Source organism: Siphateles boraxobius, unplaced genomic scaffold, assembly GCF_051911475.1.
Source record: "Siphateles boraxobius isolate OS27281-9 unplaced genomic scaffold, OSU_SipBor_1 25, whole genome shotgun sequence".
Classification (NCBI taxonomy): Eukaryota; Metazoa; Chordata; class Actinopteri; order Cypriniformes; family Leuciscidae; genus Siphateles; species Siphateles boraxobius.
Genome location: NW_027508866.1, coordinates 4631686 through 4647129, shown reverse-complemented (window position 1 = coordinate 4647129; position 15444 = coordinate 4631686). Strand labels below are relative to the sequence as shown.

Below are 15444 nucleotides of genomic sequence, written 5' to 3'. Positions count from 1 at the left end.
GTCTGCAACCCTCCAGCTGAACAAACTAGACATTATCCTTACAGTTCACACACAAATTGTGCTACTACATTACACACATAACAAACGTGTTTTGAAAAACATTGACTGTGAAAAGCACTACAGAAACAAATGAGTGAGCATCTGTTAATATATGCATGTAACGGTGGGCTTCTGATTCCCCATTCCCACTTAATCCTCTCCCATCCCCCTTCACTCATCCCCGCATTATCCTCCGTGCATTTGAATTATTTTGTACGGGGGTCTTTCTCTCTCTTTCTCTCTCCTCCCACCCCATCGCCCCATTTCTCTTCATAGCTGTTATTCTGGCTGAGAAGAAACATTTTATATCTGTCTCTAACGTCATTGCGATCATTGGTTTCGTAACGTTTGATCGGAGAGGCTGAAACTGCTGGCACTTCACATTCAGATTTGCTGAACGATGTGCACAAACTGGATTTAACTCATCATTTGACCATGGGAGCTGCTCCACACCGATGATTGTTGGAATAAACGCGACCCATTGGTAGTAATCGCGACGCTCGTCAATAGGTGAGTAACTGTAAAGCGATGTTTGCTGTTACAGGTGCGCAGCGTTTTACTATAGCCTACAACTGCATCGGCGGCAAGATGATGAACTTTTAAAAATGTAACTCTTCATTTGGGTAAAGTGCACTTATTTTCGCCTCATTTCTGTCGTTCTGTCGAGAAACACATTTAAAGCGATCGAGCTAGAGATTTTAATGCGGCCGGGTTTCTCCGAAAAAAAATTTGACGACTGAAAAAATGTAGCGTTAGTGAGGAAATAAAAAAAAAACACACACGTCGTGTTTAGCAATTAATTAGGCCAAACCTGTTTTATTTTCTTCAGGAAAAAAGTGAAACATTGCATAACTTTAAATTGTATTAGTCTAATGTAGCCTAAATTGTTACAGTAGCCTATGTGCATTTATTACAGTTAGCTTGAATTTTCTTTTTTAACCTGAATATAACTAACGTTTAACTTGTGTTAACGTTGCAACACATAATCCTCAGGACTATAGGTTTTCTTAACCTATGCATTACTTAAGCAAATATAGCTTAATGGGATCCATACACCAATGTTACTGCATTTTGTGCTTGTTTGGTGAAAGTACATACAGAGTAGCCTACAAATCAGTGCATATGGAGGATATTTGGGGTAAAGTCTCTGTAAACTTCAGATGATGTGTGATCCTTGTTCTGATGTCATATTATAAATCAGTCAGTCCGTACAGGATTGGTGTTATCAAGCCAGCTGCTATAACAAAACCTAAATCTCCATATACATTAAGACTTGCTGTCCAATTCAATGAAGAAAAAAATATATATATATTTTTTTTTTTTTTGGTCACACTTTAGTTTAGTGTACAACTCTCACTATTACCTGACTACTAACTATGACTTTTGCCTCAATAAACTCCTACTGCTTATTAATAGTTAGTAAGTTAGTTGTTATATTTAGGTATTGGGTGATTAAGAGATGCAGAATGATCACGCAGAATAAGGCATTAATATGTGCTTTATAACAATAAACAGCCAATATCCCAGTAATGCATGCTAATAAGTATGTGAGAATTGGACCCTAACCTAAAGTTTTACATATATATATATATATATATATATATATATATATATATATATATTCTATGCTTATTTTACATCAGAATCAGAATCAGAATCAGAAAGAGCTTTATTGCCAAGTGTGCTTGCACACACAAGGAATTTGTTTTGGTACTGAGGCTTCCAGTGGACATATACAAATACAACATGAAACATAATACTACAAATTATAAGAATAAAAAATAAAAAATATAAATATATGAGAATAAAACTATCACAGTTGGGTTTAGTCAGAATAGACATTTTCAGATTTACAGATTATGAACCTATTTACAGTGTTTTGAATATTATAAATAAATAAATCTACATATAAGTATCACCTGAGTTGTGGGATATTGCACTAAACAGTGGGAGTATTGCACTTACAGGCATATGCCTTGGGAGGAGTGTTAACTGTTCAGGAGGGAAATGGCCTGTGGGAAGATACTGTTCCTGTGCCGAGATGTTCTTGTGGCCAGTGATCTGAGTCTCCGTCTTGACGGTAACAGTTCAAACAGGCGGTGTCCAGGGTGAGTGGAGTCTGTGATGATTTTACCTGCTCTCTTCCTCACTCTGGAAGAGTACAGGTCCTGGAGGTTTGGCAGGGGGGCACCAATAATCCTCTCCGCAGTCCGGACTGTCCGTTGTAGTCTCCTGATGTCTGATTTGGTAGCTGAACCAAACCAGACAGTGATGGAAGCGCACAAGACAGACTCAATGACGGCTGAGTAGAACTGAATCAGCAGATCCTGTGGCAGGTTGAACTTCCTCAGCTGGCGAAGGAAGTACAGTCTCTGCTGGGCCTTTTTCACAGTGGAGTCAATGTGATTGTCCCACTTCAGGTCCTGAGAGATGATAGTGCCCAGGAACCTGAATGACTCCACTGCTTCCACAGTGCTGTTCATGATGGTGAGTGGGAGGAGTGCTGAGCTGTTCCTCCTGAAGTCCACGATCATCTCCACTGTTTTGAGCGTGTTCAGCTCAAGGTTGTTATAACTGCACCAGGCAGCCAGCTGTTCAACCTCCAGTCTGTAAGCAGACTCGTCACCGTTTCGGATGAGACCGATGACAGTGGTGTCGTCTGCAAATTTCAGGAGCTTGACAGTGGGGTCTTTAGAAGTGCAGTCATTAGTGTACAGGGAGAAGAGCAGTGGGGAGAGAACGCACCCTTGGGGAGCACCAGTGCTGATTGTGAGTGTCTTGGATGTGTGTTTCCCCAGTCTCACTCGCTGCTGCCGGTCCGTCAGGAAGCTAGTGATCCACTGACAGATCGAGGATGGTATGGAGAGCTGGGTCAGTTTGGCTGTGAGAAGACCAGGCATGATGGTATTGAAGGCCGAACTGAAGTCCACAAAGAGGATCCTTGCATAAGTCCCTGGTCTGTCGAGATGTTGCAGGATATAATGCAGTCCCATGTTGACTGCATCATCCACAGACCTGTTTGCTCTGTAAGCAAACTGAAAGGGATCCAGCAGGGGTCCAGTGATGTCCTTCAGGTGGGCCAGCACCAGTCTTTCAAACGACTTCATGACCACAGACGTGAGAGCGACAGGTCTGTAGTCATTAAGTCCAGTGGTTTTGGGTTTTTTGGGGACAGGAATGATAGTGGAGCGTTTGAAGCAGCAGGGAACTTCACACTGCTCCAATGATCTGTTGAAGATCTGCGTGAAGACCGGGGCCAGTTGGTCAGCGCAGGCTTTTAAACAAGCAGATGAGATGCCGTCTGGGCCTGAGGCTTTCCTAGTCTTCTGTTTTTTGAAGACTCGGCTCACGTCCTCCACACAGACCTTAAGCTCAGGTTGGATGGCAGGAGGGGGGAGTGATAATTGGAGAACAGGAGGTGATGCTGAATGTGTGAAGTGCAGATCAGACCGGGTGTGTGGTGTGAATGAGGGCTTTTCAAACCGGCAGTAAAATGAATTTAAATCGTCAGCCAGGTGTTGATTGTCCACAGATCGAGGGGATGGTGACTTGTAGTTGGTAATGTTCCTCAGGCCATTCCAGACTGATGATGGGTCGTTGGATGAAAACTGTTTTTTCAGTTTATCAGAGTAGTTCCTTTTAGCAACTCTGATCTCCTTTGTCAATCTGTTTCTGGCCTGGTTATACAAGATTTTATCCCCACTTCTGTAAGCATCCTCTTTGGCATGACGAAGGTGTTTGAGTTTCCCAGTAAACCATGGTTTATCATTAGTGAATGATAAGAATGTCCTGGTAGGAATGCATGTATCCTCACAGAAACTTATATATGATGTTACAGTATCTGTGAGCTCATCCAGATCATTGGTAGCAGCTTCAAAAACAGTCCAATCAGTGCAATCAAAGCAGGCCTGTAGATTCTGCTCTGCTTCATTAGTCCATCTTTTCACAGTCCTTATTCCAGGTTTAGCTGATTTCAGTTTCTGCCTGTAGGTCGGTATGAGATGAACCAAACAGTGATCAGAGAGCCCCAAAGCTGCCCGTGGGACGGAGTGATATGCATTTCTTATTGTGGTGTAACAGTGGTCCAGTATATTACTGTCTCTGGTGGGACATGTAACGTGCTGTCTGTATTTTGGTAGTTCACGGGAAAGATTTGCTTTGTTAAAATCCCCAAGAATGATTAAAAGAGAGTCTGGGTACCTTTGTTCCGTTTCAGATATTTGTTCAGCCAGCTGTTGTAGCGCCGCGCTCGCGCACGCGTCTGGAGGGATGTAAACATTCACGAGAATGAAAGAGGAAAATTCCCGAGGCGAGTAGAAGGGTTTACAGTTTATGAAATGTGCCTCTAAATTAGGAGAGCACATCTTCTTCAGTGTTGTTACATCTGAACACCAACTTTCGTTAATGTAGAAACACAATCCACCACCTCTCGTTTTCCCCGTTAGCTCCGCGATGCGATCCGCTCGGAACAGCTGGAAGCCCGGCAGATGTATTGCGTTGTCCGGTATGGCTTCACTCAGCCAGGTTTCAGTGAAGCACAAAGCAGCAGAGTTTAAAAAATCCTTGTTAGTGTGGGTGAGGAGAAGAAGTTCATCCGTTTTGTTAGGAAGGGATCGGAGATTCGCGAGATGAATGCTGGGGAGTGCAGTGCGCAGGCCGCGCTCGCGGAGTTTAACCAGCGCGCCGGCTCGCTTCCCGCGTTTGCGTCTGAACGCGCGTTTGAACAACAACGCTGCACCTCCGACGAGAATGTCCAGCAAAACGTCCGAATAATCAAAAACTGTAGAAAAGGTTTCTGGTGTGTGTTTCCTAATGTCCAGTAGTTCGTCTTTGGTGAAACTGATAGGAAAAGAATGACTAAACGCAGAACAAACGAACAAAAACAACACAATAGCTGGAGAGCTCCACACCGAGGCAGCCATCCGCGGCGCCATCTTGGACGTATTAAAATGTATGTAGCCCATGACCTTAGAGAGACAAATTTTATGAAATTAGATATCTCAGTCGATGCTTTTTTCAAGGTCTGAAAAAGAGGACATGTCTGGGAGAAAAGATGACATATGTTCACCCTACCTTACAGCACATGCCAGATGTTGTTGGCCAAGTGTTCATAATTCCCAGTGATGAGAAAAGCATTAAAGGCTCTGGACAAAACAGCAGTATTAATGTCGCCATATGTTTTAAAAATGAAAAAAATTTGATGAGTGAGCCAAGACCTATCACCAACTGAACATCAGCTTGCTTCAGGGGCATTGTCCCGGTAATACATGTAAAGTAGTTTTTTAATTCATCTATTTTTTAAAAGTATATATTCTATTTACACTTAACATGTTGATTCCTGCATTTAATGTGAGCTGTTCAACACATTCAAAATAATTAAAGAAATAATTGCAAAAAATGTTCCTCACTTTTTGTGGCTAGCATTAGTATTAATATGGACAAGTAAGTACTAATACTATTGAGAGGATTGTTTTAACCATGTGTTTTAATGTGTAATAAAGTCACACAGTTAAATGGAAATATGTTTTCCAAAGGCCAAAGAAAGGTTCGGAGGTTGTCTATATAAAATCAAGGTGTGTGTGTTTGGTGTGTTTACCTATTTAACCACATTTTGGGGACAAACAAAGTGCTTTTGTCCCAGTCAGGATCCTCAGATCCTCATATTTCACAGCTTGAGGCCTGTGATGGTGTTGTGCGGGTTGAAGAAGACGGCTGAGTCAAAAGCTCCAATTCAAACAGTTTACTGATAAATAACTCACAGGTACAGGCAGGTAAGATGACAGGCAGGAACACACACTAAACACAACTATACACATCTAACAACAGACAAGGACAGACTGAACAGAAGCAAACTAAATACAAGCACAAATCAAACATAACAAACCCGATGGGACCCGCGGGTTCGGGCCAGGTTCGGGTCGAAAATATAAGCAAATGACTGCTGATGAAATATGACAGCAAAAAACAGGGTTGTCTAGAAGATTTTTATTTGAGGCATATTTAGTAGCCTATATAGCCTACGTATTTATATATTTAAAGTTTGTTTCAGTTGTTTGTATTGTTTGTAGGCTATTGTTAAAAGACGTGAACATTAAAGGCTGATTTGAATTCCCGTCTGCTGGTCATGATGTGTATGAGAAAAAAAAAAAATCGCCATCGGGCCGCGGGCCAGGTTCGGGCAGATAATTCATGTTGATGTGTCGGGTTACATCGGGTCCGGGCTTTAAAAGCCACGGGCCAGGTCGGGTCGGGTTGTAATTTTCAGGCCCGTTGAGAACTCTAAAGACAGGTGACACGGATGATGATGACGATGAACAGGCTGATAAGTGAGGGAGTGAGTTCAGGTGTGGAGACGAGGTGGATTCTGGGTAGTGTAGTGCAGATGAAGACAGACTGGTGCAGACGAGGACTGTGACATAACTCCCCCCTCCCGATAGGCGTGACCTCACGCCGTGGAACAACAGGGGTGGGGGGGTGGGCGCCCTAAAGGCTGATCAGGGTCTGGCCTCACAGGAGCGGGAAGCCTCCAGGGCGGAGCAGGACGTTCAGGCTGCCAGGGTGGAGCAGGACGTGCAGGGCGGAGCAGGACGTGCAGGGCGGAGCAGGATGTGCAGGCGGCCATGGCGGAGCGGACCCTTTGGGCGTCCATGGCGGAGTGGACCCTTCAGGCGGCCATGGCGGTGAAGACCCTTCGGGTGGCCCTGGTGGTGAGGATTTTTCTGGCGGCCATGGCGGTGAGGATTTTTCTGGCGGCCGTGGGCCTTTGGGCGGCCACGGCTAGGACCTATGGCCCCCCCCAAAAAAAATTTCTTGGGGAGCGTGACAGGGTCAGAAAAAGCCTCTGGGACAGGCTCTAGGACAGTCTCAGGCTGGGCAGACAGGACGTGAACAGTCTGCGGTGAAGGCTCTGGGCTGGACGGGACCAGCAGTGAAGGCTCGGGGTTGGATGAAACCAGCGGTGAAGGCTCTGGGCTGGACGGGACCAGCGGTGAAGGCTCTGGGCTGGACGGGACCAGCGGTGAGGCTCGGGGCTGGACGGGACCAGCAGTGAAGGCTAGGCGCTGGATGGGTCCAGCGGTGAGGGCTCTGGGCTGGACGGAACCAGCGGTGAAGGCTCTGGGCTGGACGGGACCAGCGGTGTAGGCTTTGGGCTGGACGGGACCAGCGGTGAAGACTCTGGACATGAAATGAAGACAGGAGGAGAAACGTGCAGATCTGGTGGTATGGTGTGCCACGGGAGGAAGCTCTCCAGACAACTCCCTCGGGTCGACCACATTCGCCCCCAGCCGGTAACACGCCTTGATCGCTTCGTTCTCCAAGCTGCAGGTGATGGCAAGATGGTAAAAAGTCACCGTGTATTCGAACAGATCGTGGCTGTCCTGAGCGATCGCCGCGGTCTGTCCAGCGAGTTTCCAACTCATGTTTCTTTGTTTTTCAGTCGGTTGTTCTGTGCCTGTGTTGTGCGGGTTGAAGAAGACGGCTGAGTCAAAAGCTCCAGATTTAAACAGTTTACTGATAAATAACTCACAGGTACAGGCAGGTAAGATGACAGGCAGGAACACACACTAAACACAACTATACACATCTAACAACAGACAAGGACAGACTGAACAGAAGCAAACTAAATACAAGCACAAATCAAACATAACAAGGTGAAGACAGGTGCCACGGATGATGATGACGATGAACAGGCTGATAAGTGAGGGAGTGAGTTCAGGTGTGGAGACAAGGAGGATTCTGGGTACTGTAGTGCAGATGAAGACAGACTGGTGCAGACGAGGACTGTGACAAGGCCTGGATCTTGAGGCCTCATCACTATATCTAATGCCTTGAAAATGTTTCTGTAGCCCTTACCTGAGCGAAACCTTACAACAACGAGATCTAGTTGATGCTACGTAAGCTCTTTGTGGCCCATGGCTCTTGTAGTGATGAAATAATTTATATGAGATATGATACGTATCGAGATACAGGGGTTGCAATACGTTATGTTGCGATATTTCTCATTTTAGGAATACGATCTAATTTAAAAAAAGCTGTGATTAAGAACACACCACCATATTCATAAAAACCTGAGCATTAAAAATGTATTTAACCTGAACTGTCACGGTGTGGGTTCTGTCATGATTCTTGTCTGTGTTCCCCTGTCTTTTTCCATGTTCGGTAGTTCCCCGTCATGTTTAACTTGTCTCTCCAGGTGTTTTAGATTAGCCACGCCCCCTTTGTTATCTTGTTTAGCTTGTTTTCCTGTCTATTTAAGCCCTGTGTCTTGTTTAGCCTTTATGGATTCTTGATGTTGTATGTTGGTTGTTCTGTTCCCGAGTCCTGTTCCCTAGTCTGCGTTTAAGTTTTGAGTTTATTTAATGAAGTGTGCTGCACGTGGATCCTGCTTCCTCCTATGTTTCAACCGCATCGTCACAGAAGAACCCATCATAACGAATCAAGCAGCACATATTATGCGTCTCCGTCAAGGAGATCGACCCATTGAAAGCTTTGTGATGAACGTTTTAGAGCTGGCTCACCTGACTTGTATGGAGGAGTTATGCTTGATGATATTTTTTCGTGGAGGACTGTCTGAGCCACTCAGTTCCCTAATGCCATTACATGACCCCATCTGGACTCTTGAGTATTAAATTGACTTGGCCCTTTCCTTGAGTAGTTCGTCATTTACTGTGGGCTTTCCGGATGAAGAACCCAGCAAGCTCACAGTATCCCTTAAGCCTGAGTCAGATCACGTCATGCCCACTTTGATGTTGGCAACTCCAGCCAGAGCTTCATCCCGTCATGGCCGCTACCGAGCCTGATCTTCACATCATGCCTGAGCAGCCTGATCTTCATGTCATGCCTGACCAGCCTAATCTTCATGTCATGCCTGACCAGCCTGAGCTTCGTCACGTCACGTCTGCCAAGCCTGAGTCTTTTCACGTCATGCCTGATTCACCTGATCTTCACGTCATGCCTGACCTGCCTGATCTTCACGTCACGCCTGACCAGCCTGATTTTCCCGTCACACCAGCCAGAGCCACTCCACGTAAGGCCTGCCGAGCCTGCGCTCCACGTCAGCCCTGTCGAGCCTGTGCTCCACGTCAACCCTGTCGAGCCTGCGCTCAACGTCAGCCCTGCCGAGCCTGCTCTCCACGTCAGCCCTGTCGAGCCTGCGCTCCACGTTAGTCCTGCCTAGCCTGAGCTTCACACTCAGTTCTGCGGAACCTGAGCTTCACGTCAGTCCTTCCGCACAAGAGACTGTTCACACCACGTCTGCCGAACCAGTGTCTCCGGACAAGATGGCCGCTGCCGAGCCAGTGTCTTTGGACAAGATGGCCACTGCCGAGCCAATGTCTCCGGACAAGATGGCCGCCGCCGAGCCAGTGTCCTCGGACAAGATGGCCACCCCGAGCCAGTGGTCACCTGAACTGCCTGATCCGCCCTGGCACCTGAACTGCCTGGTCCACCCTGGCCACCTGAACTGCCTGGTCCGCTCTGTCCACCTGAACTGCCTGGTCCGCCCTGACCACCTGAACTGTCTGGTCCACCCTGGCCACCTGAACAGTCTGGTCCACCCTGGCCACCTGAACTGCCTGGTCCGGCCCGGCACGTGAACTGTCTGATCCACCCTGGCCATCTGAACTGCCTGGTCCGGCATGGGTCCCTGAACCGCTTGTACAGCCTGCTTCGCCCTGGTCGACGGCACAGCCTGTTCCGCCCTGGTCGCCTGCACAGCCTGCTCCGCCCTGGGCTCCCGTCCCACCACAATCTCCAGGCCCTCTTCCACTCCACGGCCCAGGTCCGCCCACGCTCCACGGCCCATGCCCGCAATGGCAATGCCCTGGTCCCGTTCCGCTGCACGGGCCTGGCCCTCCATCCCTTCCTCAAGACCACCTCCGCTCCACCACCCTCCTGAACTATTGTGTTTTTTGTTTTGATGCGGGGGGGGGGGGTTTATGTCACGGCGTGGGTTCTGTCATGATTCCTGTCTGTGTTCACCTGTTTTTTTTTCATGTTTGGTAGTTACCCGTCATGTTTAACTAGTCTCCCCAGGAGTTTTAAATTAGCTACGCCCCCTTGTTATCTTGTTTAGCTTGTTTTCCCGTCTATTTAAGCTCTGTGTCTTTAGTCTTTATGGGTTCTTGATGTTGTATATTGGTTGGTCTGTTCCCGAGTCCTTTTCCCAGTCTGAGTTTGTTAAGTTTTGAGTTTATTTAATGAAGTGTGCTGCACGTGGATCCTGCTTCCTCCTATGTTTCAACAGCATCGTCACAAGAACACAGTGGGATTTACATTTGCATGAATCAGTCTCTGTAACATTCAACGTCATGGAACTACTTTTTGTGCAATACGAGTAATTGATGGAAATGGAGAAAAATAAAGGGCTCGCAGGATTCTTTAGATAAATTCAATTGATAAAAATGTAAACTGTTAAACAGACCATATGTATTTTTAGATCCTGTTTTAAAGGTTCACAGTTTAAGTTTACAATTGTAACATACAATGTCATAACTTTTTTGTGTGATCTGTTCAAAAGAATTACATCTTAATATCAAAGCACAATCTTAAAGAAAAAATGCAATAGAAAACAAACAAATGCAAACAATAAAATAAATGCAGATGTTAACTCAGAACCTTTTAACTTGGATTTCACAGGTTTTCAGTATGTATTTATGTCTGTTAGGGTTTTTCTGGAGGAAGATGAGCTGGTCAGCATGCTCAGATTTCAGGGCACGTCTATTACCCCTTTTCCACCAAAGCGTTTTGAGAGCCGGTTCGGATCCGGTGCCTGCGCGCGAACCAGTTCTTTGTGTTTCGACAGCCAAAGAACCGGTTCTCGGCCAGGAAAAAGCGGCACCAACTATTTGCTGGACTAGAACCAGAGAACCGTTCTTTTACCACCTCATGCTTACGTCGGGGGCTGGGGGCGGGTTTAGATGTGTCCTAAACATCTTTTCTGACCGCAAAGCCAGGAGAAACATTTGCAGAAACACGATGTAGTCCGCCATTGTAATTGTTATGCTTGAAGTTGGCGCAAGCGTTTCTAGCTTTTTTTTATTTTTTTTTATTGAAAACATTATGTAAGCAAAGAAGAAAACAGTCACAAAATAGAACAAATAAACGGAGAGAAAAAAAGACAAGACAGGTGTACATAACTAATCAGAAAAGATTACATATCAAAGGAAAAGATTAAAAGACTTACATATTTCAATTGTTTTTAAAGCCTTCTTGGTTCACGAGTTAGAGATAATCCCAAAGTAATGTTGTACTTGCAAGCGTTTCTAGCTGAGACGTAAAGCGACGTACACAGTGACGTAACGACTTCGTTCGCTGGGCGCTCTAGAAGTGGAAAAACAAACAGGTTCTGAGGAGGTTCGCAAGTTGAACCAACTCCGAACCAACTTTGAACCAGCACCAGTTCCGAACCCGTTCTTTTTTGGTGGAAAAGGGGTATTAGTGCAGTTACAGTGTCTCATGCAGTGGAGAAATGCTTGAGCCAGGAATGCACAAGAAACACTTTGCTAGTTTGGATAACTCAGGATACTCATGTTAATTTTCTTTCCACCAACTGATTATATGGGGTTAGAATTGTTGCATTATTCCAATTACTATTAGTATTGTTCATTTTGTCTGTATTTAGCTATTTTCAGTTCAGCCTGTCTTTGTCCGTGGTTAGTTAAATTTTGTGTGTGTGTGTATATACAGGTGCTGGTCATATAATTAGAATATCATCAAAAAGTTGATTTATATCAGTAATTCTATTCAAAAATGAAATTTGGATATTATATTAATTCATTACACACAGACTGATATATTTCAAGTGTTCATTCCTTTTAATTTTGATGATTATAACTGACAATTAATGAAAAACCCAAAATCAGTATTTTGGAAAATTAGAATATTGTGAAATGGTTCAATATTGAAGACACCTGGTGCCACACTCTAATCAGCTAATTAACTCAAAACACCTGCAAAGGTCCTTAAATGGTCTCTCAGTCTAGATCTGTTGGCTACACAATCATGGGGAAGACTGCTGACTTAACAGCTGTCCAAAAGACAACCATTGACATCTTGCACAAGGAGGGCAAGACACAAAAGGTCATTGCTAAAGAGGCTGGCTGTTCACAGAGCTCTGTGTCCAAGCACATTAATAGAGAGGCGAAGGGAAGGAAAATATGTGGTAGAAAAATGTGTAGAAGCAATAGGGATAACCGCACCCTGGAGAGGATTGTGAAACAAAACCCATTAAAAATGTGGGGGAGATTCACAAAGATTGGACTGCAGCTGCTTCAAGAACCACCACGCACAGACATATGCAAGACATGGGTTTTAGCTGTCACATTCCTTGTGTCAAGCCACTTTTGAACAAGACACAGTGTCAGAAGCATCTCGCCTGGGCTAAAGACAAAAAAGACTGGACTGTTGCTGAGTGGTCCAAAGATATGTTCTCTAATGAGAGTAAATTTTGCATTTCCTTTGGAAATCAAGGTCCCAGAGTCTGGAGGAAGAGAGGAGAGGCACAGAATCCACGTTACTTGAAGTCCAGTGTAAAGTTTCCAGTCAATGATGGTTTGGGGTGCCATGTCATCTGCTGGTGTTGGTCCTCTGTGTTTTCTGAGGTCCAAGGTCAACGCAGACGTCTACCAGGAAGTTTTAGAGCATTGCATGCTTCCTGCTGCTGACCAACTTTATGGAGATGCAGATTTCTTTTTCCAACAGGACTTGGCACCTTCACACAGTGCCAAAGCTACCAGTACCTGGTTTAAGGACCATGGTATCCCTGTTCTTAATTTGCCAGAAAACTTGCCTGACCTTAACCCTATAGAAAATCTATGGGGTATTGTGAAGAGGAAGATTCGATACGCCAGACCCAACAATGCAGAAGAGCTGAAGGCAACTATCAGAGCAACCTGGGCTCTCATAACACCTGAGCAGTGCCACAGACTGATCGACTCCATGCCACGCCGCATTGCTGCAGTAATTCAGGCAAAAGGAGCCCCAACTAAGTATTGAATAATGTACATGCTCATACTTTTCATGTTCATACTTTTCAGTTGGCCAACATTTCTAAAAATCATTTTTTTGTATTGGTCTTAAGTAATATTCTAATTTTCGGAGATAATGAATTTGAGATTTTCATTAGTTTTAATCATCACAATTAAATGAAATAAACATTTGAAATATATCAGTCTGTGTGTAATGAATGAATATAATACCCAAATTTAACTTTTTGAATGGAATTACTGAAATAAATCAACTTTTTGATGATATTCTAATTATATGACCAGCACCTTTATATCCTGCCTGTCTGTTCCTATCTGAAGTTTATTTTTAGTAAAGTGTTTGAATTAGAACTTTTGGACTCCTTCGCCTTCTTCTGTTCACACCACACTGTGACAATTTTATTATTATTAGCATCCAAAATAAATGCAAAGATGTATTTTTTCAGCATTGCATTATCCACTCGAAACCCCAGTACACGCTGTTACATCTTCAATGATGGTCATTTGGGCTGATATTTGGTATTCTACATAATATTTATGTCCTATAGCTAGCTATTTATCACCACAAAATCATTCGCTTTGTCATTTCTTACATTGTGTCTACCCGGTGCAAGGCTGTCTACAGTGGACAAAGCAAATGTGCAAATGATGTGTCCTCCGTGTAGTTGCTGCTACTTCAGAAAAAGAACGGGCATCCGTTTGCTATCAGTGAATCACACAAACAGCTCAATTTGAATGAAGCGCACATTACAGCTGCTTTCAGGGGTGCAAGTATCTGCTAAATTAATCAGATCCAGTTCTCGCCCAAGTATAAAGCCTAACGTGATTGGTTGTAGCGAGAACATTCTACGATTGGTCAGCTCAATGTGGCCGTTATCTGATTGGCTTAGGTAAACAGTGGGTGGAATCCACTTATTTGTGGATTTGTCTGCACGTCAACGCTAGAAGTGTTTCAAAATCCACAGATGCGTGAGGGGATTTACAAATGCACAAGAAGAGATTCACAAATGAGTGCAGTGATTTACAAATGCATAGAAAGTGGTTCACAAATAAATGCTTGGCAGAGTTGTGTTTGTGCCATAAAACACATTTTTATTTTTTTATTTGCAAATCTCATTTCATTTATTTGCGAGTTTTATAAATTTTTGTTACTCTCTTTACATTTATTTGTGGAACTTAATCTATTTATTTGTGAATTTGATAATTTGTTGTGAATCTCTTTACATTTGTTTGTAAATCTCAATCTATTTATTTGGAATAATGCAACAATCCTAACCCCATATGATTGGGTTTTCTGGGTGAGGCAAAGGTTTTTCTTCTCTAAACCTCTTAATCTCAGCTGCAACAGCATAGTTTACAGAGTTTGTTGTCTTTAGAAGTGGCAAATACCGTTCCAAGCAAGTCAGCCAATGTACACAATCTCCTTGGTCTCTTTATAGGTTGCAGGGAGGTGAAGGCAGGGCCATTCTTATAGTCAGGATCATCAACATCCACTGACATTGGAGCCTATTTTAATTATCTAAGCGCATGATCTAAAGCCCATGGCGCAAGTGCACTTAGGGTGTCCGAATCCACTTTTGCTAGTTTAACGATGGGAAAAATGGTCGGTGCTCCCAGTGCATGGTCTAAAAAGATTGTCCCTATTCTCTTAATAAGTAATGGGTGTGTTTTGGGCGTAACGTGTGTTACAGGTCCCGGCTCAGGAGACCCAGCTGACAGATTACTGTGATCTGCAAAACAGGATTCAATGAAAAGAAACGAGAGAGTCGCGTCTGCTCTTTCACAGCTCCTCTGCAGATATCTTTATTTAATGCACAATAAATCAATTAAGCACAACAGTTGCTTTTAAAGCATTAATCCAAATCTTTTTGTCTGTCTTATTACATCACTTTTGTCACCAACACCAAAATAGATCACCTTGTGTCTCATTTCTTCCCTTTACCATCTTTAGTTAACATTTAACTTATATATATTTATATATATATTGTGTTTTATAATTAGTAATACCAATATTCACTAACACGATGAGATTAAGTATGAACTTAATTCACATGAACTCTGAAAATGTGCATTCAAAAAGGCACTTGCTCCTTAAAACCATTGTGAAACAATTCACTTTTTTTCCTACGTTTCTATCAGTGCCCGATCACGTGACCGGCAAGCGCGCCAAACGCGATCACAGAGAGAGCTTCAAAGATACACTAAACTCGACATATTAACTAATTAACACGAGCAAACAAACTTTTCATGACACACAAACTATTAATACAACAGTATAGCTACATATAATGACCACTGGAGCAAACTTATCTCATTTTCGTCATGTTATAGTGAGCATACATCAAGGCAAACAAAACGTCATCAACTAAAACACATACAACACTTTACATTCACTAAACAGTAATAGTGATAGTGCAAT

The 15444-nt window shown here is 43.9% G+C and overlaps 1 protein-coding gene across 3 annotated transcripts in view; it reads left to right on the top strand.

The window, feature by feature from the left end:
• Positions 1 to 311: 311 nt before the first annotated feature.
• Positions 312 to 15444, top strand: part of dab1b (DAB adaptor protein 1b) — a 92503-nt gene continuing 77370 nt past the window's right edge. Inside the window, exon 1 of one of the 3 annotated variants that reach the window (XM_077242092.1) lies at positions 312 to 549. The gene's annotated coding sequence lies outside the window, so the exon portion shown is untranslated. The remainder of the gene's footprint in view (positions 550 to 15444) is intronic. The other 2 variants (XM_077242094.1, XM_077242093.1) reach the window with 2 other exon arrangements.